This window comes from Astyanax mexicanus, chromosome 11, assembly GCF_023375975.1.
Source record: "Astyanax mexicanus isolate ESR-SI-001 chromosome 11, AstMex3_surface, whole genome shotgun sequence".
Lineage (NCBI taxonomy): Eukaryota > Metazoa > Chordata > Actinopteri > Characiformes > Acestrorhamphidae > Astyanax > Astyanax mexicanus.
In genome coordinates, this window is record NC_064418.1 from 6,756,423 (window position 1) to 6,783,259 (window position 26,837).

At 39.0% G+C, this 26,837-nt stretch overlaps 1 protein-coding gene across 3 annotated transcripts in view; it reads right to left on the minus strand.

Moving 5' to 3' along the window:
• Nucleotides 1–26,837, minus strand: part of ncam2 (neural cell adhesion molecule 2) — a 317,305-nt gene that overhangs the window by 216,238 nt on the left and 74,230 nt on the right. The window lies entirely within an intron of this gene.

A 26,837-nucleotide genomic window follows, 5' to 3' on the forward strand; every position in this document is an offset into this window, starting at 1 on the left:
TCATGGCTAAATTGGAGCAGCCTGGTGTCCAATCTTCATTAATTGCACATTATTGCACCAGTAAGAGCAGAGTGTGAAGGTTCAATTAGCAGGGTAAGAGCACAGTTTTGCTCAAAATACTGCAATGCACACAACATTATGGGTGACATACCAGAGTTCAAAGGAGGACAAATTGTTGGTGCACGTCTTTCTGGAGCATCTGTGATCAAGACTGCATCATCTTTGTGATGAAACAAGAGCCACGGTATCCAGGGTAATGTCAGCATACCACCAAGAAGGACAAACCACATCCAAGAGGATTAACTGTGGACGCTGTAAGAGGAAGCTGTCTGAAAAGGATGTTCGGGTGATAACCCAGATTGTATCCATAAAAACATAAAACCACGGCTGATCAAATCACGGCAGAATTCAATGTGCACCTCAACTCTCCTGTTTCCACCAGAACTGTCTGTCAGGACAATAAATTATTGTGGTCTAAAAGCAGGTATTTCAGTTTCATTGTCCAGCAACTGTATAAGGCTTAGCAGGGATGGCTGTTCCAGCACACTGTTACCATTAATACCATTTTCCACTTTCAGTTTAGAAATAAAATAACACAGACTGCCGCTTAAGTAATGTTCCTCTCTCTGTTTTTCAGAGCTAAGCTGAGCTCCTGTTTGTTTGAGCTCTACATTTTCCTGTCGGCTTTGTTTGGAGGCTGAACTGTGCAGCGGGTTTGGTAGAGGCTGCAGACAGTGTTGCTAACAGCATGTCCTGTCAGAGTCTCCGCAGTGACGTCTGGAGTGCTGAACAGGCTGACACTCCTCTGACCCATGACGCTTCTGCTCTGCTGCTCACCATCACACTCGCACCACACCTTCCCCACATGTTCACACACTCCTCACAGGTGCCAGGAGAACGAGTGTGATGTTGGAGGCACAGTCTATAGCTGCCTACACTCAGTCCAGTCTAATGGAATTTACTCAGAGGGTTTTATATAAAGTGTACTATGACTTCCTGGTGTTTAACAAAAACACTGCATTAACGTTTTAACCATTTAAGGCATGGTGGACACTGCAAGAAACCTTATAAATATATATATATATATATATATATATATATATATATATATATATATATATATATTCTTTACTTTGCACTGAAAAAATTATTGTAAGAACAATAGAGGTAAATACATCACCAAAGTATGTAAGAATGTAAGAAAATGTAAAAAAAAATAATAATGAAGCTGCTTTCTTTCTGTAATGCATGAAAAAAGACTATTAAAATATTCTACTATTAAATCTATAAAGCAAATAAATCCAATTAAGTAAAACATTGAATGGCTTTTTTATTTTCTTTGCATTGGAAGCCTGGGTGTAACATTTTGCATGTTTATGTCATGAACCATCCCTAAAAAAAGGCTTGATTAAATCACATAAAATTAGTTAAAATGATCCGTTACTTCGGCTCGTTCACTGTCTATTTTGCTGGACAACAGCTCTTAAATAGTGTTATATGCAACAAAAGTTTTAAAAAGAATAAAAATACATTATGTCCATTGTACGTAATGTGATGTATGCAGGGTTAGAAAGGGTTAAAGTTCTATTAAGACCAGATAAAGAAGCACTAGATCATATGTAAATGAAATTTACAAAAAAGAATGGCCACAAAGACAAAAACAAATGAAACATGTAGTAGAAGAGCTAGCTAACTAGATCCAATACTTGACGACTTGACGGCAAACAACGAAAACAGAGGGTTAAATATACCACACAGACCAGGTGTAGACAATCAGAACCTGGGGGAGTGGGAATGCCATAGCATCACGTGATTAGCGAAGTTAGAAAAGTCCAGTGTGAGTGTTAAACCACTGTATACACTACAGTCACATTTTCATTATTTAATTTTAAATCCAGGTGATGTACAGAGGCAAAATATAGACATAAATTATAACACTGTAATACACAAATATTTATGGCCCTGACAGTAAATGTGTTTTAATTTAAGTGTTTGTGTTGAATCTGCCGAGCCGCCCATCTGAAGGCTACAGCCATTTGTTTGAAGCTTTTTAGCTTTTCAAAAAATGTGATTAATGTTAAACTGTGTGCATGTGTGTATGTGTGCTTGTGTTTGTGCATCTGTGTATGTGTGTGTGTGTATGTCTTGTGTGTGTGTGTGTCTAAGTGTGTCCTCATCCCGTAAGTGCGCACATTTAGTTCTTTGCTCCGAATCCTCATTAAATGTGCACAATTACAAAGGCATTAATTGGAATGAAATAAACCAAGGAAGAGCTCATTAGTTTAAGAGCTTGTGATTGAGGAGAGCATAAAATAGAAATCATTCCCAAGTTTAAATCAGAAAGCTAATTAAAAACTCTAATGGGTGTTTTTGTAATTACAGTAGATTTTTCCCCCAACCTCTCCCTCTCTCTCACTCTCACTCTCTCTCTCACTCTCGCTCTCTGTGGATGTGTGTGATAAAGTCAGGGGACCCGGGTCGTGAAAAACATCCTGATTTTGTGAAGCTCAAAAACGCGAGGAGGTAGAGCTCTCCTGAAGAATATTTATCACAACTTACCTTTTCAATCCTATATTAGATTTGACATCAAATAGAGAACTGGGCATATTTCTCCTCGATTGAGCCTCAGCAGCGAAATTAAACAGGGGGTGAGTTTCCCAAAAACAATCAATCTTAGCAAACAGCGAACAAATTAACAAAAGACGTGAGAAAAGAACAAATCAGTTCTGCAAGTGTTTCCCCAAAGGGCTTTGTAAACCGAAACTTAACAAATGAGCTCAAAAAAAAAAAAAAAAAAAAAAACTTTCTCTTCCAAAACAGCCACGGCTACGGTCTCATATACGAACCTCAAACATCAATCCAACTCAGACAAACATGAAGTTTCAGGCTTTAATGCCCCATACTACTGCATGACATGCATGGGTTTCATGTTTCTCCAATCCGTCCAGTATATGACATGGAAGCAACATGACAAAAAACTTAAATACTGTGCCAACTGAGCAACTGAGCAACTGAGCAATTCCAGCAGCTTGTAATTCCATTTATTTATGAATTACGAAGGTTAGGAAATTGGGAAAGGTTTACTTGTTATGAAAGGTTGTGCAAAACACTTATTGCTAAAAAAAAAAAAAAAAAAAGTAAAAGGTAAGAAGCTTTTACAAAATGTACCACTTACTGGTCAATTTTTTAAGGTTCAAAAAATAAATGTTATGCAGACTATGAAGAAATTGTATGTATACTTATTTACTAAGAAAGAAAGAAAGAAAGAAAGAAATGGGAAAAGCCCAATACAGTACAATACAATACAATTCCATACAAATCTATACAATGCAATACAATGCAATACAATACAATGCAATACAATACAACACAATATAGTACACCACAGTACAATGCAATACATAAAAATAACTTCACATTATAACTAGGGGGAAAGGTTAAAAAACATTTTCCCAGAACTGTTGGATGTGTTTGTGCTGCCAGCTGTTTTGTGGATGCCATTGGGTAGCCAATAAAAGATTGCAAATGGTTGTAATAATAATACTGTTTGGTTCAGTGCTATTTCCTATTTATGACTGCCAAGAAATCCAAAAAGTAGTTTGGTGTGAGTGTTTACTGTGAACCTCTCCTCGCTCTGCCTCACTTTGCCTCCAGCCTCGTTATGTCTGTTATGTGAGTTTTCTGTTATTTTACAGCTTTTACGAACTGTCTGGTGTGTTTGTGCTCCCAACTGTTTTGTGGATGCCATTGAGCTCCCTCTGTTGCTGCATATGGGTAATGCAATTTGAGTTTTTTTTTGTTATTGTACAGCTTTTAATGAACTGTCTGGTGTGTTTGTGCTCCCAGCTGTTTTGTGGATGCCATTGGGTAGCCAATAAGAGTAGTGGAGATGATTCTGCTTGGTCCAGTACTGCTTCTATCAATGGTAGACAATTTCCCTTTAAAGTTTTTTCGCATAATTTATTTCAAATGACTAAATTTTGTAATTGTGCATAACTTTTGCGATGACCAATATAAAAACATAAAGGAGGGAACGGAATGGGAATGTGTGGGAGTTAAGAGAAATCATGTAGAGTTGAGAGACAGAAATTTAACAACAAAAGAAAAAGAGAGAGTGTGAGTTAAATACAGAATAGAGATAGAGGGAAAAAAGGAAGTAAAGCAAGAAAGTAGACAGACAGAAAAAGAGCGAGAAAAGAGAGATGACTTTGCGCATCTCTATCTCGGGATAAATGAAACATGGCATGATGATAACATTTTCATTTAAATAAGAAACAGAGGGCTGTGTGATTGTGTGTGTGTATGTATGTGCGTGTGAGAGAGAGAGAGAGAGAGAGAGAGAGAGAGAGAGGGAAGTGTTGAGAAAGTGTTATATGAGAGAAGGGGAAGAAGGAAAGCGGGTAAGAGAGAAAAACAGGGAGTGAGAGGAGAGAGAAAGAGGAGATTGGTGCTGTCAGAGGCAGCGTGCATGATTTGGAAGAGCTGTCAGCCCGACTGCAGCTGTCATATTTCCACTGAGACTGCTGAAGGACACACACATATACGCAAACACACACTCTCGCAACATACACACACATACATACACACACACACACTCTCACACATATACACACACACACACACACACACAACCCCACATACGCAGTTATACGGCCTGCAATACGACCTGAAGCTGAGATAACCGCACATAGCATCGCCACACCACAACATACACACTTACACACACACTTACACACACACACACACACACAATCACACAGGAAAAGAGTGTGTGTGTGAGAGAGAGAGAGAGGGAGAAAAAGCATGAGGTAAGAATGACTCAGAAAAGGAAATATGCAGCAAAAAAAAAAAGAGGACAAAGACAGAAGACAATACGAAGACAATCACAAAGAGATTAAATTAGAGAGAAACACAGAGCAGAAATTACAGACAAAAACAGACAATAATAGAAACAATTATGATTTTTATTATTGTTATTATGATGATTATTATTATTATAGAACTGCAGCACATTTCAGGAATTCCTGGAAAGCCCGCCGTCTACAGAGCACACTTTGACAGTAAACGCGTCTGACAGCTTTGTGCTGCAGTCGGCCGCAGCCGCTCAGACAATAACCTCTTGTTCCAGTCTAATAGCATCTAGTCCTGCATACTGAACCCTCCCTGAACCAAACACACACACACACACACACACTCACATACACACTCTCTTATTCACAGAGACACCACAACACTGTCATGCTGTAGAAGTCATTTAGCACAGATGATGGAGCACGGCCGTGGTGGTTTTCATCTCCATGCCAAGCCTGACATAACAGTAAAAATCACAGATGCAACCGCCGGCTAAAAAAAAAAACACAGCGGCCACCTGTGATTGACCACAGTGCATCCAGAACCTCAATGGAGGAATGATTGTGCTGAAAATGAGCTGATTAAAAAACCTGAAAAAGTAGTATTGCCGTATTTTTCGCACTATAAGGCGCACCAGATTATTATTAAGGCAAACTATCAATAAACATCTACTTTCTGATCTTTTTATTTTTATACATAAGGCTTATTTAGGATTATAAGGCACATTATGTGACACTAGTGAGGAACAGGGGTGTCGCCCCTTTTCTTAAAAAGAAACAAAAAAACTTTTCTTTTTTTAAACGAGCACTGGATGTTAATCTGCACAGATTTCTCTCTTGAAAAAAAAAATATTTGGGCGAGTAAAGCACTTCTGTTTATTCAAACTAGGCTTAGTTTTCCAGATTTCCAGATTTTCTACTATAGCTAGGTGCTGCAGCATTAGCATTAGCATTAAACGCTAAGCTCAGCGCTAGCTTGACTTAAATGCCGCCCGATAGCACTACACTGAAAAACCCTAAGTGTTTCGGTAAGCCAGGGCGATATTAGCTTGGGTTCGTCCTACGTATCTTATTTTAACACAGTAAACAAGCAGACTACATTCTGATATTATCACCTCTGAACATCGAAAGAGCTAGCGATTAGCGCAGTTAGCGGGTAATGCTAATACAGCTCCAGCTGTGCTAGCTGGGGTTAGCAGCGGGCTACAGGTCGATAATACTCACCTCTGGACTGCAAAAGAGCTAGAGCTTAGCGCAGTTAACAGCTAATGCTAATACTTCTCCAGTCTTGGTGCTGGAGATCTAAACTGAAACTCCTGTATAACTCTGTACTTCGGCGGAGTGGCTTTACTGCTCCTTAAAACCTAACTGATAAAATTCATACATAAGGCGCAGTGGATTATAGGGTGCACAGACTATTTTTGGAAAAAAATTACAAGATGTTAGGTGCGCAATTATAGTGCGGTAGTTGAGATAATACTAATTCCTGATGATACCCAACAGCGTAAACCAGTCAGTTTCCTCTGTTTAGAAACGCTAGGCAAGTCCAGGTAGCTGCACCGTTAAAATAGCAATCCACCAAAGTGAGAGCACATCTGGTTCTTAAAAGGAATGATGTGCAAGTGACACACTGATTGGTTTATTGCACGTTAAGCCCCAAACACACCAATGATTAATTAAGAGATTTAATGCATGCCTTTTGAATGTTTTGAGCTAGGCAAGGTGTACTTTTCCTGTCGTTACAATAGCAAAGTCACATTGACATGCCTTAAAATGAAGCTGTATGGTGCACAGTTGGCAGCTCACCTAAAGCTTGCTAAAACAGGGCCCTACATGTTACTAATCAGTTATTACCAGGAATAACAAAAGAATGCTGTAAAACAATATTAAAGGTGAAATAAAATGCAGTTATTGAGTATCTGTTTGTGTTTATGGACACAAAAATGTGATGTGAAAAAAGTGCTGTTTAATACTTTAACTATTCATCCATCAACAGCTATATAACAGCTGAAAATTCTTCATTAATTTAATTTTCATTCTTTAAAAGGCCACAGAGGAACCTTTTTTTCTTTCACAAATATTTGATATTGAAATGTATAACCCTGAATAACCCTTAAAACCACCCAAACGTGGTTCTTCTATGGCATCACTTAAATAACATTTTAAAATACCTTTATTTTAAAGAGTGTGGTATGCTTTTTTCATTCATTTAACAGTATATTTGTTGAAATATTTACGTTCAACAGAGTACAAAGAACATATGGACCAAAGCGAAACACATTAGATGGAAATGAACTTTCAACCAGTAGAAAATCTTATTTTCATGAGTGGAAAATTATTCTCTATTTGAATTCGTGAAAAAGCTGCAGGTGTGTGTACAGATCTGTTTTGCAGACTCAAACTTATTAATGAAAAATATAAATTGCGTATAAAACTTTTATTTTGGAACTCAACATGCAACTAATAGTTTTAATTGTTCACTGTATTTTGAATAAAACAAAAAAAAAATTAGTACAAGAGTACAAACCGAACTTAACCTCTTAACCTCTGAGTGTGTTTTTCAGTCATGTTACTCAGTGCTATGAATTATTCAGTAACTAGAAGAAAAAAAAACGTCTGGATTTTTCAAAGGTTACGCAGAGAGATTTAAGTGCTTTTGTGGTATTATTAAATGTGAATATGAATTAGTCTGAATCACAGCATTAGAAGAATTATTTTCAGTCTAGCTGAGCAGTAATGGCAGAGGAGTAGTTTCACACAGTGCTAAAGTCAATCAAAATGACTTTTTATCTTTTTACAGGGTCAAATTAGAAATACATTGTTGTTTATGTAATATTTTAATATTTAGTTAAAAAGTAATTATTTTTGTTGCTTAAACATGTTGAATGCATGTTGGCTGGAAGAAAGATGCTGCTTTGTATATACTTTATCTACCCCTGATTATACGTTCAGATTAAAGGGAGTAACCAAATAACCAGCAGCCAATAATTATGAGGTCAGAAATCGAGTGATGAATCTTCAAATTTTCTGTACCTGGTTTCAATGCCAGAGAAATACTGTATATACAGTTGTGAAAAAAAAATGAATAAGACCACTTCAGTTTCTGAATCAGTTTCTCTGATTTTGCTATTTATAGGTTTATGTTTGAGTAAAATGAACATTGATGTTTTATTCTATAAACTACAGACAACATTTCACCCACATTCCAAATAGAAATATTGTAATTTGCAGAAAATGAGAAATTGCTAAAATAACAAAAAAGATGCAGAGATTTGAGACCTCAAACGATGCAAATAAAACAAGTTCATATTCATAAAGTTTTAAACGTTCAGAAATCAATATTTGGTTTAATAACCCTGTTTTTAATCACAGTTTTCATGCATCTTGGCATCATGTTCTCCTCCACCAGTCTTACACACTGCTTTTGGATAACTTTATGCTGCTTTACTCCTGGTGCAGAAATTCAAGCAGTTCAGCTTGGTTTATTGGCTTGTGATCATCCATCTTCCTCTTGATTATATTCCAGAGGTTTTCAATTTGGTAAAATCAAAGAAACTCATAATTTTTAAGTGGTTTCTTATTTTTTTCCAGAGCTGTATATGCTCTGAAAGTCCTCAGTCTAGGCAGATGTGAGCAATCAGACATTCATTGCTATCTTTGCAGTAAATTGTCAACATAGGCGCGTCCTTAACGTGTTTACACCCTCACTTGTTACAAACACATGGACACAGCAGTGCACAAACCCATAGTGCATGTCTGAGAGTTATTAGGGGGGATAGCAAGCCAGCTGTGCTCTCTCAGACTCTGACTGCTGATGGCCAAGTAGCATGATCTGGGATTTAAACCGGCGATTCTTAGATCCTACTGCTAGGGCTTATAGTCTGCTTGACCACTCAGAGACCCCCAATGGTATAAAGTCTATAAACTCTTTCTCATGTTCTTCTCCACCAGTCTTACACACTGCTTTTGGATAACTTTATGCTGCTTTACTCCTGGTACAAAAATTCAAGCAGTTCAGTTTGGTTTGATGGCTTGTGATTATCCATCTTCATCTTGATTATATTCCAGAAGTTTTCAATTAGGTAAAATCAAAGAAACTCATCATTTTTAAGTGGTCTTTTATTTTATTTTGTTCCTGCCGGATGAAGCCACTCCAGTACACAAAGCCTGAAAGCCTCACTTTTTTTAACAGTCAATCACAGTACAAACAGTACTTTCTAATTTTCTCAGTGTTTTCACCACATTCACGCTCAACGCTAACTCTGTCACTCATTCTGTCTTTTTGTCACTTTTTGTGGGCGTAACAGCAGCGATTCCCCCCAACTGTGACATCATGTGAATACCCTCCTGTCCTCATGTTGTCATTAGTTTAGTTTTTTTATCGGTTTAGATCTGGGTTTATTTCTTTAGCACTGATGTCGCTCACTTTTGATTCATTTCAGTAAGCGTAATTTCAGACTCCCACTTTCATCCACATCCCCTACCAGCCTACAGTTGTATCGTTAGTTTCTTCACATTCGCAAACTCATTTACCGAAAAATGTTTTTTCTATTTTACCATTCACTGAAAAAGAAAAAAAAGCGTTTTTCCAATTGTTCTATCTTTCTTTTGGCTTGGAAGAAAAAACACAGAGGGTGCATCTTGGAAAATCAGTAGATGGATGAATGCCGTCTTTTATCAAAAAGAATACGAATACGAGTGTGGAGATGTGATTCTGCAGTTGATAGAAAAAAAGAGAGATAAAGAGAGAGAGAGGGAGGAAGAGATAAAGAGAGAGAGATAAAGAGAGAGTGAGAGAGAGAAAGAAAGAGGGAGATAAAGAGAGAGAGAGAGAGAGAGAGATAAAGAGAGAGAGGGAGAGAGAGAGGGCGAGATAAAGAGAGAGAGAGGGCGAGATAAAGAGAGAGAGAGAGATAAAGAGAGAGAGATAAAGAGAGAGTGAGAGAGAGAGAGAGAAAGAGGGAGAAATAAAGAGAAAGAGAGAAAGAGAGAGGGAGAGAGAAAGAGGGAGAGAGAGAGGGAGAGATAAAGAGAGAGAGAGGGCGAGATAAAGAGAGAGAGAGGGTGAGATAAAGAGAGAGAGAGAGAGAGAGAGAGAGCGATAAAGAGAGAGAGAGAATCTCTCTGACTGTGTTCTAAATCAAGCCTAATTACTGCAGACACTCTCTACAGACAGCTTCCAATAGACTATAGTAAACCCACACAGTCATCCATGCTCAGCTCATCCTCCTCACTATTCTCACGCTGGGGGTTGAGCTATAGCTAGCTAAGCCGCTGGATCCAATAAGCTCTCTACAGTCTCAATTCTAGCTGTCATGAACACGGCAGTGATGCCCGGACCTGACGCAGTCTGGCCGTGGAATCGAGTGGAAGGTGAAATACGTCTGACTTTCCAGCTTGGGCAGAAAACACGTCGATATAAAACTCATCTGACTGACAGCGGCGTGAGCCAATGTCCAGCTGTCACACTCGCGGTCACGCCTGACTAGTGCTAATACTCTGCCATGCGTTACAACAAAGAACCGAAACGTCCAGTCGAAACTCCAATCTTCTCTCCTCAGCTTGGAGGACTATGAAGAGCCAAGTGATTTCTGCAATTCTTTTTTTTTTTTCCATTTTCTCCCCAATTTACACAGGCAATCACCCAACCCACTCATCACTAATGATGCCCCAACACACCAGGAGCGTGAAGACTAACACATACTTCCTCTGATACATGTGAAGTCAGCCACCGCTTCTTTTCGAGCTGCTGCTGATAAAGCATTGCCGAGCAGCATCACAGTGCGCTCGGAGGAAAGCGCAGCGACTCGGTTCTGATACATCAGCTCACAGACGTCCTGTGCTGTGGACATCACCCTAGGAGTCATGTGGGGAGAGAGCGCCATCTACCCACCCGGAGGGAGCAGGGAAAATTGTGCTACTTCTGTACCTCTGTATAACAGTACCCCATAGATTCATCTGCAACTTTCTATCATCTGCAATTTTTTAGAAACCTATTTCAGAAATATTTGTATACAATAATATTCATATGTGTACAATTCTGATTTTATTATATTTTATTTTATTTTATTTATCTCTTAGCTTTGATTGCTCTTCGGTGCTTTTTATTCCTTTGGTACTTTATTCTAGAATTATATTCAAATTTTATTTAGTGTTTCCTTGTCTAAGTAACATACTTGGTGAAATAAAGTGATTCTGACTCTGATTTTCATAATTAAGGATTAAATAAAGATTTTTCCAACCTATTGTAGACAAGATATGAAAAGGCACTTGCATTGAGCAGGGCAATGCTAGCAATTGTGTTTTTTTTTTGTTTGTTTTTTTTACTAAATAACAAAATATTAAGAGTTTTTGAATGAATTTACTGCCTGTTTAGACACATAGTGGGAGTGCCTAGTGCTGGATTACACAGCTCTTTAAATTGAAATCTTCAATTGACAGGGAAATATAGTCTACGGCAAGGCTTAAAGTCCGTTTTTTTGTGGGTGTATTTCATTCATTTTCAAATGGTGCACAGGAAAACTGAGAGTGCTACGTGCACAGTTAAAGGGGAAAAATCTGCAAACAAACCAAACAAAACGAAATGAAAATAATCAAATATACAGCAGAATTTAGGTAAACACAGACACTGATTTTATAGTGCCCTAACCATGATGTGATGCAAAGGCCTCCATGATTGCACAAGGGATATGAATGATTAGCCGGGATGATTCATTGATAAACGGATTATCATTTGTTTACAAGCATCCAGAGAGAAAGAGAGAGAGAGAGAGAGAGAGAGACGACGATTAACAGAGCACAGAGGTCACAGCCGGCGCTGTTTGCCGGCATTAAGGACGGCAATAATGAATTTAAATCACGACTTAATTGTGTATTTGTACGGGAATCTGCCTGATGAAATTCCGCGGCACGCTCTTGCGGGTCTGGTTTGCATAATAGGTGGAGGAAGACGAAAATAATGAAGCATCATGAATGTAACATATGGTCCTGAGCGTTTTCACTACGACTCGGTTCTAAATCTGTTCTCCTTAATTAGAAGGATTTTTTCTTGCTATTTCCAGAGCTTGTGTTGTCTTTTTTTTTTTTTTTTTTTTTTCGGACTGGGAAACACGGCGGTTCAGAAGCGCTGCACGCTGCATGCTTTCCGCTGCATTTCACAAACAAAATCCAAGGTTGATTTATGTTCTCGCGGCTGGGGCGCCGACGTCCATACGATGAAATATGAGAAACATTTAAAGCTCCTCATATCATTACCATATTTGTCTGGTGCGGAATAAGAATCCGTCACTACACTCTACTGCTGCGTCTACTGCGTCTACAGAGTGCGGCAGCATCTGCACACTCACTCACACATACACTCACATATACACTCACATATACACTCACATATACACACACAAACACGCATGCTTTGCTTAGCTGCTGTGAAAACACAGGCCTCGTTCAGCCACCCACTCCAGGCAGAACTGTGCGCTTTGTCTTTATTGAGTAAGAGCAGCATACTTGTCTGGGCAATTTAAAAAAGCAATTTGTTCTTTTTCTCCCTGCTCGCGTTTACACGGTTCTGGAGTGTGCACAGGCACAAGACTAACCTTCTATAAATTACAGACGACACAGATGAAAATGTCAACAAGGCCCCGGCGCACTGCTGGGGTGGGGGGGAGGCAGGTAGGAGGTCGCCCCAGATGAGGATGGATGTCAACACACTCCCACACTCTATTTCACCGGAGAGTCAGAGAAGAGAATGTTTCACACATAAACAAACACACAAGCATTCACCTACCTATACAGATACACATACAGGGATTGGAGAATGAAACTGAAACACCTGTCATTTTAGTGTGAGAGGTTTCATGGCTAAATCGGAGCAGCCCGGTGGCCAATCTTCATTAATTGTGATGGTTCAATTAGCAGGGTAAGAGCACAGTTTTGCTCTTCAAGAGTTCAAAAGAGGACAAATTTTTGGTGCACGTCTTGCTGGCGCATCTGTGACCCAGACAGTGAGTCTTTGTGATGTACTGTATCAAGGGCCACGGTATCCAGGTTAATGTCAGCATACCACCAAGAAGGACCAACCACATCCAACAGGATTAACTGTGGACGCTGTAAGAGGAAGCTGTCTGAAAGGGATGTTTGGGTGCTAACCCGGATTATATCACGGCAGAATACAATGTGCACCTCATCTCTCCTGTTTCCACCAGAACTGTCCGCCGGGACAATAATAAATTATCGTGGTCTAAATTAAGTTTAATTGTCCAACCCCTGTACATACACACCTAGACTTTCCTTGTCGTTCCTTGCTTTTCATTTTAGAGTGCAGGTCTCAGCAGGTAAGCACTATCGCTGTGGACAGAGTGCATCCACAAATAGCTGACAGAAGCAGAACGTGATGACAGACAGACTGAAAAGATCCCTATCTGCAGGCCTGACTGCCGCGTTCACCGACTGTTCACCATGCTCTTGTGCAAGCATGTCAAGGCGAGACGAGGCCAGCGATGCTATGTGTGTGTTTTCAAGTCTGAAGGTTACAGTTTAGTGCTGCAGCTTAATTGGAAACCATCTGTGCTCTTGGCTGCACCACAGACTCTGTCCGCTCAACCTACAAAACTGCACACACACACGCACACACACAGACAGATATACACACAAACGTACACGTACACACATACTTCCGTTGCTCTATTCCCAGAGTAAGTCTCTTTATTAATACTGACCCCACTCATAGCAGAAGAGTGGCTGGATAAAGTGTTAGAAACGCTCCCTCAGGAGGCTGGAGAAGGCCATTAGCTCAGAGGATGACGAGGTAGAGAGACAAGGAAACAAGAAACAGTTTCCCAGCAAGGGATAAGGCGTAATTTTGGACTGCACAACATTTTGAATGGAGATTTTCCATTGAAAGAAAAATATAGTCTAAGACTAGGATTAATTCCTGTCTGGGAAACTCACCCAAAGTGCTTCTGCCTGCATAATTATCTTCTCAGAATCACAGAAAACAGCGAAATCATAATCGTGTGTTTGCCACGTCACACACCAAAAGCTCAAAAACTGTTTAAGGAATACTGATAGTCTAACTATGGCCCAATTCCATTTCAACCCTTGACCCTACCCCTTACCCGAGGTTAGGGGAAGGGATAGGGCTTGTAAGCTCTTCATACTGAGTATTTTTTTTCAGATGCACACTTCAAACTGAGAATCACTGCTAAGAAACCCAATAATGTAAATATTTTTTCTTGTAAAAGTGACGTTTAGCACTATACTACCATAGTTTAATGTGTAGTTTTAATGTTTTATGGCCAAACTCTTCATAACATGCATAAAAAAGTTTGCTAGTAGTTTGTCTCAGTAGCTAGCTAGCTAACTTTTCCCGTTCGACCTTAAATGGTGCAACAGTCAGCGAGGGCTGCAGCATTTAAGGTGGAACAGAAAAGTTAACTAGTTAGCCAGCAGCTAAGCTACTGAACTTTAACGCTTCTGATGACGTATCGGATGCTTAAAGGGTTGTCCCATTTCTTAGCGTAGAGGATTTCACCCCTTCCTCTTGTAACTCTGTTCTAAAGGGGAAGGGTTACACTTGAAAACAAGGGGTAGGGGTAAGTAGTAGGTTTATTTGTTATCATGTTATCATGTCATGTTCTCAATTTCATATGCGTGACTCTAATTCAACATGTTTAACCTACTGATTGATATGGTTTATTATTGTAAATTATACAAGTTAGTTTCTATGGAATGACTTTTAGGTGGTAATAGGAAGGTTTAGGTGGAAACTCTGCTCTGTTTGAAGAAGCCTTGGTAACACCTTTATTTTTAAAATTGTACAGAGCAGTAGTGGTTCAGTAGTTAGCATGCTGGGTTATTGATTACTTGGTTGTGAATTCGATAAGCTGCCAGTGTTGGGCCCTCGAGTATGGCACTTAACCCTCTCTGCTCCAGGCTTGCCCTGACTTTGTAAAATGGTTAAAGGAAAGACAATAATTTCATTTTACTGCACATTATTTTACATCTTCTTCTTCTTCTTCTTTCATTTAGCATAGCCACAGCATGTGGAGAACACACCAAACACAAAACCTCACAGACAGAAACCTGGGCTACGTTCGAACCCACAACCCCAGAAACTGTGCAGCACATTCACTACCTGCTGCAGCACAGTGCTTGCTGTTACAGGTCAAGATCATTTTTTCTTCCTCTTCCCCCATCTGATATTGGATCCAGCATTCTGTACTGATATCGACCTGACTGATTCCCATCGAAACCAATATGTCATCTCTAAATGTCACCGTCTGACTAAAGCCTTTGATCTGGATCTATGTATGGGAGACTATTTGAGATATCTCGAAACACATAAAAAAAGATATATAGGCTGCAGGTAGTGTTTGTGTCTCACAGCTGCAGGATTCAATCCTGAAGGTTCAAAGCACACCACCTTTAGGAAGTGTCTGTCTGGAGTTTACTCCTAAAAATTTAGCTTTTGGCTATGACACTCTGGCTCAAAGTGAATGAGTGAATGGGTTTGGTACCGTGGAATGGGCTAGTACTCTGTTTAGAGGGTATTAATGCCTTGAGCCCAGGAATTCTGGGTACGCTATGGACTGGCTACATAGCACGGCCCATATTAACAGTGTCATATTCATATATATCTTATGTACAGGGGTTGGATAATGAAACTGAAACACCTGGTTTTAGACCACAATAATGTATTGTGGTGACGGACAGTTCTGGTGGAAACAGGAGAGTTGAGGTGCACATTGAATTCTGCCGTGATTTGGGCAGCCGTGGTTTTATGTTTTTTTTGGATACAATACGGGTTAGCACCCGGACATCCCTTTCAGACAGCTTCCTCTTACAGCGTCCACAGTTAATCCTGTTGGATGTGGTTAGTCCTTCTTGGTAGTATGCTGACATTACCCTGGATACTGTGGCTAATTGAACCTTCACACTCTGCTCTTACTGGTGCAATAATGTGCAATTAATGAAGATTGGCCACCAGGCTGCCCAATTTAGCCATGAAACCTCCCACACTAAAATGACGTTTTTTTGGTGTCATTTTTCAGTTTCATTGTCCAACCCCTGTATATAGTAAATTGACAAAAAAAAAAGAATCAGAGCTGTTATGTTGGAACTTCTGATGCCCTGAGTTAACATATTGAATAAGTCTAAGCAGAGAAAAAGATTTTAAGATTTTTGCATTCCTCACCATCACCCGCATTTGAAAGGAACATTGCACAGCTTACTAATCAAGCAAATTGGCTCCGGAGAGTATTCAATCTGAGAATACATGATAACATTTCTCTCATTCTGAAAGCCCAGTGGCAAAATCAAAGGCTACGCTCAAGGCAAACTTTGCACCCTTCAGTCCTCAACCTTGTGTCTGTAGTACAGATCCCTGCACTGCAGGTAAGCTCACAGCTTCACTCATTTTTACACACACACACACACACAAATATAAATATAAATATAAACATAAATATACACTCGCACAGCATCAAATATGGAGGCGAATATGACTTGCTCACGTACCTGTTCATCTATGACAGAACACTAGTGATCAGACATCAATTGGAAGTTATCTAAAACAGATGGAGTGTTGTTCTGAACGTGCCTGCGTCTACTGACAAAAAACAACAACAACTCCAAAACACAGTTAATCAGAGGAGAGGCGTTACGCCCAGGCATACAGGTAGCAGTGAAGTGCGAAGTGTGACTGTGCATTCTTCTGAAGCATTAGCACAGTAACAGCAGATGCTACCATATTGCTTATTAATTCCTCACCTTCTCAAATTTCAGCGTGCTTAAAAGACTGTGATGTGAAGCAAGAACTCTGCACTGCTCCATAGCTCATAGCTTCACATACAGATGCTTAAACTGCATGGATTTTAACATTAACGCTCAACATGTGTCCAGTACCTACTCCCACGTGATTCAATCTCAAATATAATCCTTTTATTTGAGCTAAACTGCTGATAAGCCACAGTTTAATCTCATATATTAACCAGATAACTCTAATAACCACAGCTATAACCAAAAACGCTGTCTCCGCTGCTGCTCCATGCTGTTTACATGCACCGTGTTTGCAGCGTTCAATGCTAGCAGCCGCACGACTATGTTTACTATGTGTAAATCTGCGCTGTGTTGTTGTTGTTTTTTTTTAGCTTTCAGTGTTACAGCAGCTTCACAATGCACAGATATGCACGCTGGGACACCGAAACTTCTGGCTTATTTATTATATTTACTTTATTTCTTCCCTTCCTTCTTGCCAGACAGCTCTGACCAATCAGAGGAGATGATGGGCTCACATGCTTTATTGGTGCGCATTGTGGTGCGTTTAGGTTTTTGCTTGTGTGAAACCAAACCAAACAGAGGGAAAACAAAAAACTCCAAGTAAATGAACTCATCATCTGATACACAATAGAAATCAACTACAAGTATGAAAATGCCCTAAAAGTGTATATATATATATATATTTTTTTGCTTTTACAGATATGTTCAAACTGTTTAGCCATGACATAAAAGTAGTTCTGACGGGTTTTTTTTAGAACAAAATGTAAAATTTTTAAATTTAAAATAAATTATATTGTATTTTTTTGTGTTGCATCAGGATCAGTCATTAACAAACTGCTCACTAAATTAATTTGATTTATTTGTTTTTGCAGTCGGCACCAATCACAGATTGTATGTAAGTATGGACAGGACAACAGGCGTTGAAAAGTGAAGCCACTACGTCTCTTACGCCCTCTGGTGGCTGGCTCCAGTACAACTTTTAACCCCGCCCGTTTCTATTCGTTTCAATGGGAGATGACGGAATTTTTAATCTAAAATTACACATCTAGTAACTAATAAAAATGTTTTATATTCTAGTTTTTTTAAAAATAGCCACCCTTTGCTCTGATTACTGCTTTGCACACTCTTGGCATCATTCTCTCAACAGTGTGAAGGAAGGAGTTCCCAGAGGTGTTTATTAGCACTTGTTGCTCCTTTGCCTTCTTCACTCTGTGCTCCAGCTCACCCCAAACCATCTGGATTGGGTTCAGGTCCGGTGACTGTGGAGGTCAGGTCATTTTTTGTTAAGTACATAAAACTCCACATGTGTTCATTCATAGTTTTGATGCCTTCAGTGAGAATCTACAATGTAAATAGTCATGAAAATAAAGAAAACGCAATTACAGTCTATGGTACCGGTATTCAGAAATGGTTCTAGACTCTTATAGGTTAATCTAACCTGTTATTGAAATAAATGGCTTTATTCCTGCTTGGACCTTTTTTGAGTAGGTATAAAAAAAGCCCTGTCCCCTGCTGTCCTGTAAAAACCCACTTCAGCGCTGATAGAAATGCAGTATGGTTTTAAGATTCCTGAGGATAAAAGCTCAGGGGTCCTCACATAATCTGACACATTACAGAACATGCTGTAGTTATAAAACCGTGACACCAGGTCACCACAGAGGAATTCCTTTCAGTGTCTATAACGGCAAGCGGGAGCATGCATATATGCATAAATGTGCGTGTGTGCGCGTACGTTGTGTGTGTGTGTGTGTGTGTGTGGAGTCCCTGAGCACAAAGGGCACATCTTAATGAGCAATTCACCCTGCAGGAATTGGAATTCAGAGAGGCAGAGAGGAAATGGCGGCTGGCTAAAGATTTGTTTTGGCAACATAAGAATCACTCTAGTGACTGGCATGGCTTTCCTGTGAAATCCACCCCGAGTGCTTGGCTTAACCGCCTGCCAACTGTGGCATTTTTTACTGTAACTCCTCGCTGGATGGCTGAGAACAGCTACAGTGGCTCGTCTGATCCCTGCAGTGGCTGGCATCGCTACAATGCTCAACTAGGATAAGTAGCGCAGTGCTTTGCCTCACTCATGCTGGCACAATAGGACTCTGGCACCTGAAGCAGTCACTGGAGTGCCTGGCGAAAAAGAAAGAAGCAGAAATGGGCTTGGCCTTTGTGGTTGCCGAGCATTGCTTCATTTCTGACCCTTCAGTGCACCCAGTGTCTCCGTGAGCAGACGGCTACTTCTCGGCTAGCGTTGAGTACAATACACGCTCATTTGCATAAAAAACAAAGGGAACGACCTTGCTGAAAGTGAGGTCTTCTAAAATGACTGTAATGTTACATTATATTACATTACATTACATTTGGCAGAGGCTTTTGTCCAAAGCGACTTACACGAATGATGTACATAGAGTAATAGAAGTTCAAGGTAAAAAAAAATAAATAAATAACATTACAGGGAAATAGTGGGATAGAAGAAGAAAAAAGGGGAAAAAGGAAATGAGGTTAGAAGTAGTTATTTTGTAGTTTGTTAGAGGTGTTAGGAGAGTACATGCTCTTTGAAGAGCTCTGTCTTTTCTTGAGTTTCTTAAAGATAGCAAGAGATGCTCCTGCTCTGGCAGTGTATATTTGCAAGATTATACAATTTTTTTTAATTTATTTTTATTTGCAGTTGTTATAAGTGTTGGCCATTGAGTTCCGATGACACACAAATTTGACGAGTTTGATTAAATAGTAAAGAACCAACTTAATATTTTAGATGGCTTAATTTCTTCATTCTCGATTTAATTCATTAGAATGTTCCATTAGAATCTTTAGAATCTGTGACCGCACTGAGCATGCTCAAAAGTAAAAAAAAAAAAGCTCTCTTCATTTCTAATTCTGCATTTCTTTACTTTTGGAAGATTCAGTTTGTTGTTTTGATATTTCCATGTTTGCAGTAGCTCCTGTATCAGCACCATTAGCAGCTCCAGGGCTGCTCAGGTAACCAGCGATTTTATAGTTAATGTTATAGTCGGGACCTAACAGACACCCTATTTTTTTTTTATTTATGAATATATGTGGCTTTGTAGGGATTGTAGCAGAAGCACAATAAAATGATCTGTTCCTTTTGACGTTTTTTTAAAGCAGCAATCTCTAAGATATGTATTTCTTTCTTTTACACTAAAAGCAGTAGTATTTCTGATATGGGAATCCTAAAATGCTATAAAAGTATTTAATGGTTTTAATGGTATCAGTGTCCTGCTGTGAGCATCCCTGCAACGTCTAATATTTCCAATCTAAAAAAAAAAAAACACAGTTGTCTGGTAGGTTTGATGGATGTAATTGATCTTTACATTTTGAGAGTATTTCATAAATTAAAAAAAACAAATGAACAAAACTCTAGACTCCAAAAGACTACAAATAAGAATTTTATACAGTGATTTGTTCACATACAACCTACATTAAAAGCACACTTTTACATGCTCTATGCAATTACACATCCTCGCCAGAGAGGTCTCTAAATCCCCTCTATAAATCATAAATATATACCTCTTTTTTTCCCCAGACCTGGAAATGACTGGTTTCAAATCAAGTTTTCAAGTTTTAATTTTAAGTTTTATTTAAGTTGCACTGAAATACATCGCCATCTAAAAATGTTTTATATTGCTGTCAAAAAATGCCAAAATGTCCAAAATGTCTAAGGCTTTTGGGCTTTTGAAATCAGAGAAACCAATAATAAATAAGCTGTTATTCAGAGGAGAGGAGACCTGAGGAACGAAATCGCAGTATCGCACTCAAACTGTTTTTCCGTTAAATCCCGAAAACCTCCAGAACAGTGTTCACAGAGCTATGGCCAGTTCAAAGCCGACTAAAAAAAAACCCTACAGAAAAGCCCAACCGCTGAGTGCAGGAGCTTTTTTATTTGTAACTGGAAGACTTTTATTCCTTGGGGTTTTTTTTTTCTTCCTCTACCTTATGTTGACATCACAGATCCAATCAGATCTCTTGCGATGGCGGTGCTGTTTTATCTCCTCGCACAAAGCCGCGATAAAAAAGACGCCACAAGATGAGATAACTCATCAGATACGGGGAGGGGGCTGATACTGCTGACACGGAGCAGCGCCAAACAATCCCCCTCTTAATGCCGGGAAAGGCCTTTCGCTCCTCCAGCCAGTTTAGACCCGGGCAACAACGATGAGCAGGCCATAAAAAAGCCACTTAGCCTCTGTAATGGGCAATCTTTGGGACTAAAAGGTAACCTCTCTCACTCCCTCTGTGCAGAATTTCACACGGACACAGTAAATCCTGCCCCACCAACACCAACTGGAGCCAATTCCATTATGGGCGGTGGCCGTTCAAACATCGTATTAAAGTGTCAGGTAGAATGGGGTCATTTTGGTTTATGTAGTGATTAGTTGCCGTCCTTTACGTCCTCAGGGTGTCCCTGTGTCCTGCTAATCGATGTTGGCACATGCTAACATCGCTAAGCTGTCTGCCCATCACTCTTAATGTGCAGGAGAGACTTTATCTGAGTTGGAATTGGAAGTTTGGGCCCGTGATTGACAACAGTGTGCTCTTTATCTTGCTGCTTATGGACAAGTAGTTAGTGTATCTATCTAAGCAGAACTAGTTTGATTAGTTTTATATAGTCAAATAGTAAAAAACAATAAGTGCAGGGGTTGGACAATGAAACGGAAACACCTGTCATTTTAGTGTGGGAGGTTTCATGGCTAAATTGGAGCAGCCTGGTGGTCAATCTTCATTAATTGCACATTATTGCACCAGTAAGAGCAGAATGTGAAGGTTCAATTAGCAGGGTAAGAGCACAGTTTTGCTCAAAATATTGCAATACACACAACATTATGGGAGTTCAAAAGAGGACAAATTGTTGGTGCACGTCTTGCTGGCGCATCTGTGACCAAGACAGCAAGTCTTTGTGATTTACTGGATCAAGAGCCACGGTATTCAGGGTAATGTCAGCATACCACCAAGAAGGACCAACCACATCCAACAGGATTAACTGTGGACGCTGTAAGAGGAAGCTGTCTGAAAGACATGTTCGGGTGCTAACCTGGAGTGTATCCAAAAAAACATAAAACCAGTCCATACATGAATACAAGATTACAAACCCACAGCAGTTTTTGTAATTGATAACCGACCCAAAGCATGCACTAAAATGCTGATATTCATCAAACTCCATTATTAGTCAGCATAACACCCAATCTTAGCTAAATCCTCTTAAATCTAGTTAAAATATATTAAACATTTTTCATGTTTGCATTGATGTCAGTTTTTCAAAAGTTTTAAAAGTATGTTTCACTTATTTCAACCAATTGTTCTTTGTTTTAAACATTGCTAAGCTGTGAGCCCATCACAGCCCATCTTAATGTGCTGAAGAGACTTTATCTGAGTTGGAATTGGAAGTTTGGGCCCGAGACTGACGACAGTGTGCTTTTTAGCCATCTGCTGAAGCATTAAAACAGTAGAAACCTCTGCAGGTGAGCTCAATGCACAGCTAGCTTATACAACTACCCCAAATTAGGTCCATTATCATTCTCTGCTAGAAGAATCTGGAACGCTGCTCAGCTCTGCGTCAGGGAGAGGGCTGTAATACACTAACACTCGCAATACGTGTAAATTTGCCAGCTGAAATATCACAGGGAACAAAACAGGGTTATCCTTTGCCCAGTAAAACAAAATGACACCGTTAAATACCTAATGTGCTTATCACAGCTCCCCCTGGAGGCTCAGAGGAAGAAAACCGCACCGTATCAGTTTCAACCACTCGGGCCAGCGGCTCTTGTGGGGGGGTAGGCAGGAACAGCTTGTGGTCCATTCGAGCGTATCTCAGTAAATGAGAACAAACAGACACGAGAGAAAGTGAAAGGAATAATTAGAGCAGTGCTGCAGGAAGACTCTCGTTCCGGCGCTGGCGTTATTAAAGTAGTTCATCACAGCAGACTGCTAGCGCTGACCGCTTACACATCGCTAGTTAACTCTCCACGTGTGATGTAGCGAGCCTGCACACTCTTCTCTTCTCAGCACTAAGCTCAATTAAGAAGATGCTAAGTAGGACCTTCTATTAAAATCTGACACATTAAGAATGGTGGGAAGCAGTTATATAGTATTTTAGACGCTGATGAATGTTAAGGGCTTACAGCAGGGCTGTTCTGTACGGTCTGTAACGCTAATGCTAATGCTGATACGGTAGCCGGGAAGACGCTAATGGTTATGCCATGTTCTGATCATGCAACAATGAAACGCAAGCAAGTAAGTGAATTAAAATTAACCCCCCATGGAAACTGTACATATCAGCTACACCCAGTGAAACCACTTATGAACACTCTGAACACACTGCTGCAGCCTCAGGATAGATAAGTACTCATTTTCTACTCTACTATTAGTTTAGTTTATGGTTGTACGGAGAAGTTTTTGGCCATTATAAAACTTTGCGCCAGTTTGGGACACTTTATAGAGTTGGTTTTGGCACTTTTTGGTTAATCTTTAATAAAACTTAAAGCATTATAGGTAGCTCATCTTGTTTTTTTTTTGCTGCTTATGGACAAGCAGTTAGATAGAAGAAGTCTGTATGTATCTAAGCAGAATTAGTTTGATATCATAATGTGCTTTCAACGTATGACAATTTATGTCGGGTGATTTTCAGTATTTTTTTTTGTATAAATGATTAAAATATACAATCAAAAAGAGGATATTTAATTTACCAAATAGTGAAAACCAATGGGTACCAGAAGGTGCTGCCACTATGATTGGGAGATTGCTGGTTCGAATCCCAGTCATGCAGCTTGCTACAGTATTCACCATTGTTTTTAACATATTTATCCTTGTTTAAAATAATTTAATCTACTGGAAGTGTTTTTTTTTTCCATTGGCGGATATTCTAGCTTGTTTTAAACATTATTTCTTGTCAAAATTATTTTCTTATTTCCTGAATGTAGTATGTAGTATAAGATTATATCACTCTAAAAATGACTAGGATTTTATTTGTCAAGATATATACATTAAACATTATATTTTTACTGTGCTGTCTACTGTGGGTGGTAATGCTTTCTGTAATCTATTTTCGGTACACATGTGACACTGTGGATTAAGGAATGTTAAATGCTGATATAGCAATATATGATCAATCTGGCACCACTATCAGGCGTCACTCAAACTCAAACTGATTATTCACATTGCCTTGCCATGAGCACTCTGGCCAGTGTTCAGCTTTCCTTACAAGATAACACCTCATGGCATATACAGGTGTGCTTCCCAAGCTGTCACCTGAGGTAATACTTCATGATCATTTTACATACTGTTAGTTCAAAAAACACCCCAATTTTATTAATTTGCACTGTTGAGGGCAGTGTAGATCAGTGGATTCCAGCCTTTTTTTAAACTCATGGTCCACATGGTCCACACAAAATGGCCAAAATAGTTTTTGTTTTATGCAACTTGCACCTTTAGAAAGTCGGCAGCTTTTTAAAATTCAAGAAATGTTTCAAAGCTGAGGTCTTTTGTGTGTATTTTCACATGCTTCTTCTTCGCTATTAAGGCGTGGGACAGATCAATCACTAACAGCACTGTTCGAAAAGAATGAGGCTTAAAAATGACACTGAATTTAGAAGGACAACTATTATCAGAGCCCTGATACCACTCATTCTTCCTCCAGTGACTTTGACGATGACATTTTCTCATCTATTCCTTCATAACTTTTCCCCACAATGATTCATTTTAACTACCTTGGCCAAAGGTCCCGCATTGTGCCTTCGGTCATAAATTAGCCACATGAGGTTGCGCGGCTGATTAGCTGTGCACTTTTCCACTGAATCGCTGGGCTAATATTTAAGCTCTTAAATGAAAATGGGGGAAAGAGTTTTTTTTTTCTTTATCCTCTTGGGCCTCCATCCAGCAGCCACTTTAGGAGCCATTAGCAATGTTTCACCTGAGTGGGAGCCTTTTAAACACACTCATTTTGTTGAATCAGTCGTTCAATTACTTAATTAGGGAAACCAGGTAAAATCACCATTTGCTGTTTTTGTTAAATTATTATGACTTTTTTTAGTGTTGGTTTGTGTGTGTGAGAAATGTTGTAGTGCTGTGAGAAAAGCAGCACTACAAGTCAAGACTAGAGTCCTGTAGTCCTAAAAAAAGTCTTTAAACTGAGTGAGTGTGTTTGTGTTCACTGCAATAATCGGATTACTGCAGTTATCTAATTGTTAGTTAAGTTGTACTGTAAAAACATTTTTCTTAGATTGGCGTAATAATTCAATAAAAAAAAATCTGATTAAGTGAGCTGGATTTTAGCTCAGTAATCATATTTCTAAGAGCATGAACACTTTAAACTGGAGTATTCTCAGATTTTTAAGTCTGTGAAAACATGAAAACAGACTGTGGTACTGAAAATTAGTAAGTGGTATTTAACACAACAAAACATATTATATTTCTTTTCAAACAAGCTAGAATCAAAATTAGAAAATCACTCTCACAGAAAGAGATCTCACCAGTTTTCCAGTTCCAGACCCTTTCAGAATGAGCTGTTTAAGAGCTCTGTAAATAAGCTTTTGCTGGACACAATCTGTTTATAATTATAATTTACCACACGTCAATGTTAACTTAATGTGCTAAATGGCAAAACATGAGCAAGCTAGTTTATGTTTAACTGCGATAGAAGCACAAAACTCAAAACTGCTGACTTTCCACAGACAGTAGGTACAGATTCCTCCCTCAGACAAAGTCTGCTGGCTAATTCTCCAGTGTACTGTTTGAAGTTCTCAACCAAAATGTGTAGTGGGTGGGGATATAGTGGGGGTTGATGGGTTAGGGGTGGTGCCAGGGTGGTTCTATGCAACTCACAATAAGAGAGGATTCAAATGAGATTCAAAACTCTTTCGGCTTGAATTAAAGAAAACGCATAGATGGATCTTTTTGTACTTGGAGTGTTTATAGAGGCAGACGAGATCCAAGTGGAAATAAATGTATATATAGTAATCTTTATATACAAAAAGTACAACTCAGAACACTTTACTCAATGCAGTTTAATAATGCCAGTGTTTATTTGTATTATGTAAAAATAGCACCTGGTCTAAAGCCTTGCTATTTGCAATAACCCCCTGTAGTAAAGTAAATCATGTGACTATTGTGCACCAATAAATACTTTATAATGATGAATGTAATGAGGGTAGAAAAATGCATAATGCATGTCTTTTTTATTATGCAAACTGCAGATATGTACATGTGTTTAATTACGTTTTTACACCCCCACTTAATGTAAATAACATGTTACTGGGTGCACAAAACTATTTGCGCAAATTTTACTATTTTATATGGTAACTTCCCTCTACCCTTAATGTAATAAGTTTACATTAAGTGTGTAAATATCATCTGCAGGCATTTTTGCATTTTTGTACATTTTTTTTGTACTTTTTTTACATTTAATGTAAATACAATCTTACTATAATAATCTTATTTGCATGAACTTGAACTTAGCTTAAAACTCTACAATCCAGAGTATACAACTTATAGTCTTAACTTGGAATCAAATTTCGGTACCACTAAAATAAGACTACCTTTATAAAGGGTTTATAAATGGTTTATAATTAGTTTATTAATGGTTACTAATTAGGTTGTAAATGCCTTAAAATCATTAATAATCAGTAATAACAAATAGTGAACTCACAGCCATCTATATTGTTGCCCTTTCTACGTATGTGTTATAACTGATTATTAATATTTTTTTAAGGCATTTACAACCTAATTAGTAACCATTAATAAACTAATTATAAACCATTTATAAACCCTTTATAAAGGTAGTCTTATTATTAAGTGGTACCCAAATTTCTTCAGCTCTACCAAAACCACTTCTAAACTCCTGACTGACTTTTCCTGGGTTGCCAGATGTTTTAATCGCACACAACTTTGGCATTTTTGTTTGTTTCCTCTTAATCTAGTCATATGTCAATCTTTTCTTATCTCAGGACTGCACAGTCAATCTGAGGAAAAGCTCCTTACGTTATCCCTGAAGAGCACGGAGGCAACGTCTTGAACTACAAGTCACACGGCGCTGCCCGGCACCTCAATGCTAATCACAGCACTAATCCCTCTCTCTACGGCCTGCGTGGTTGCCAGAGCGAATCCGTCCGGCATGCTGCAAAACGGGGAGTGACCCTTATCTTTTATGGCCTAATTCTCCCAGTGGAGCCTCACTCCGCTCCGTTATCTTTCATGCTAGACTTGTTACTG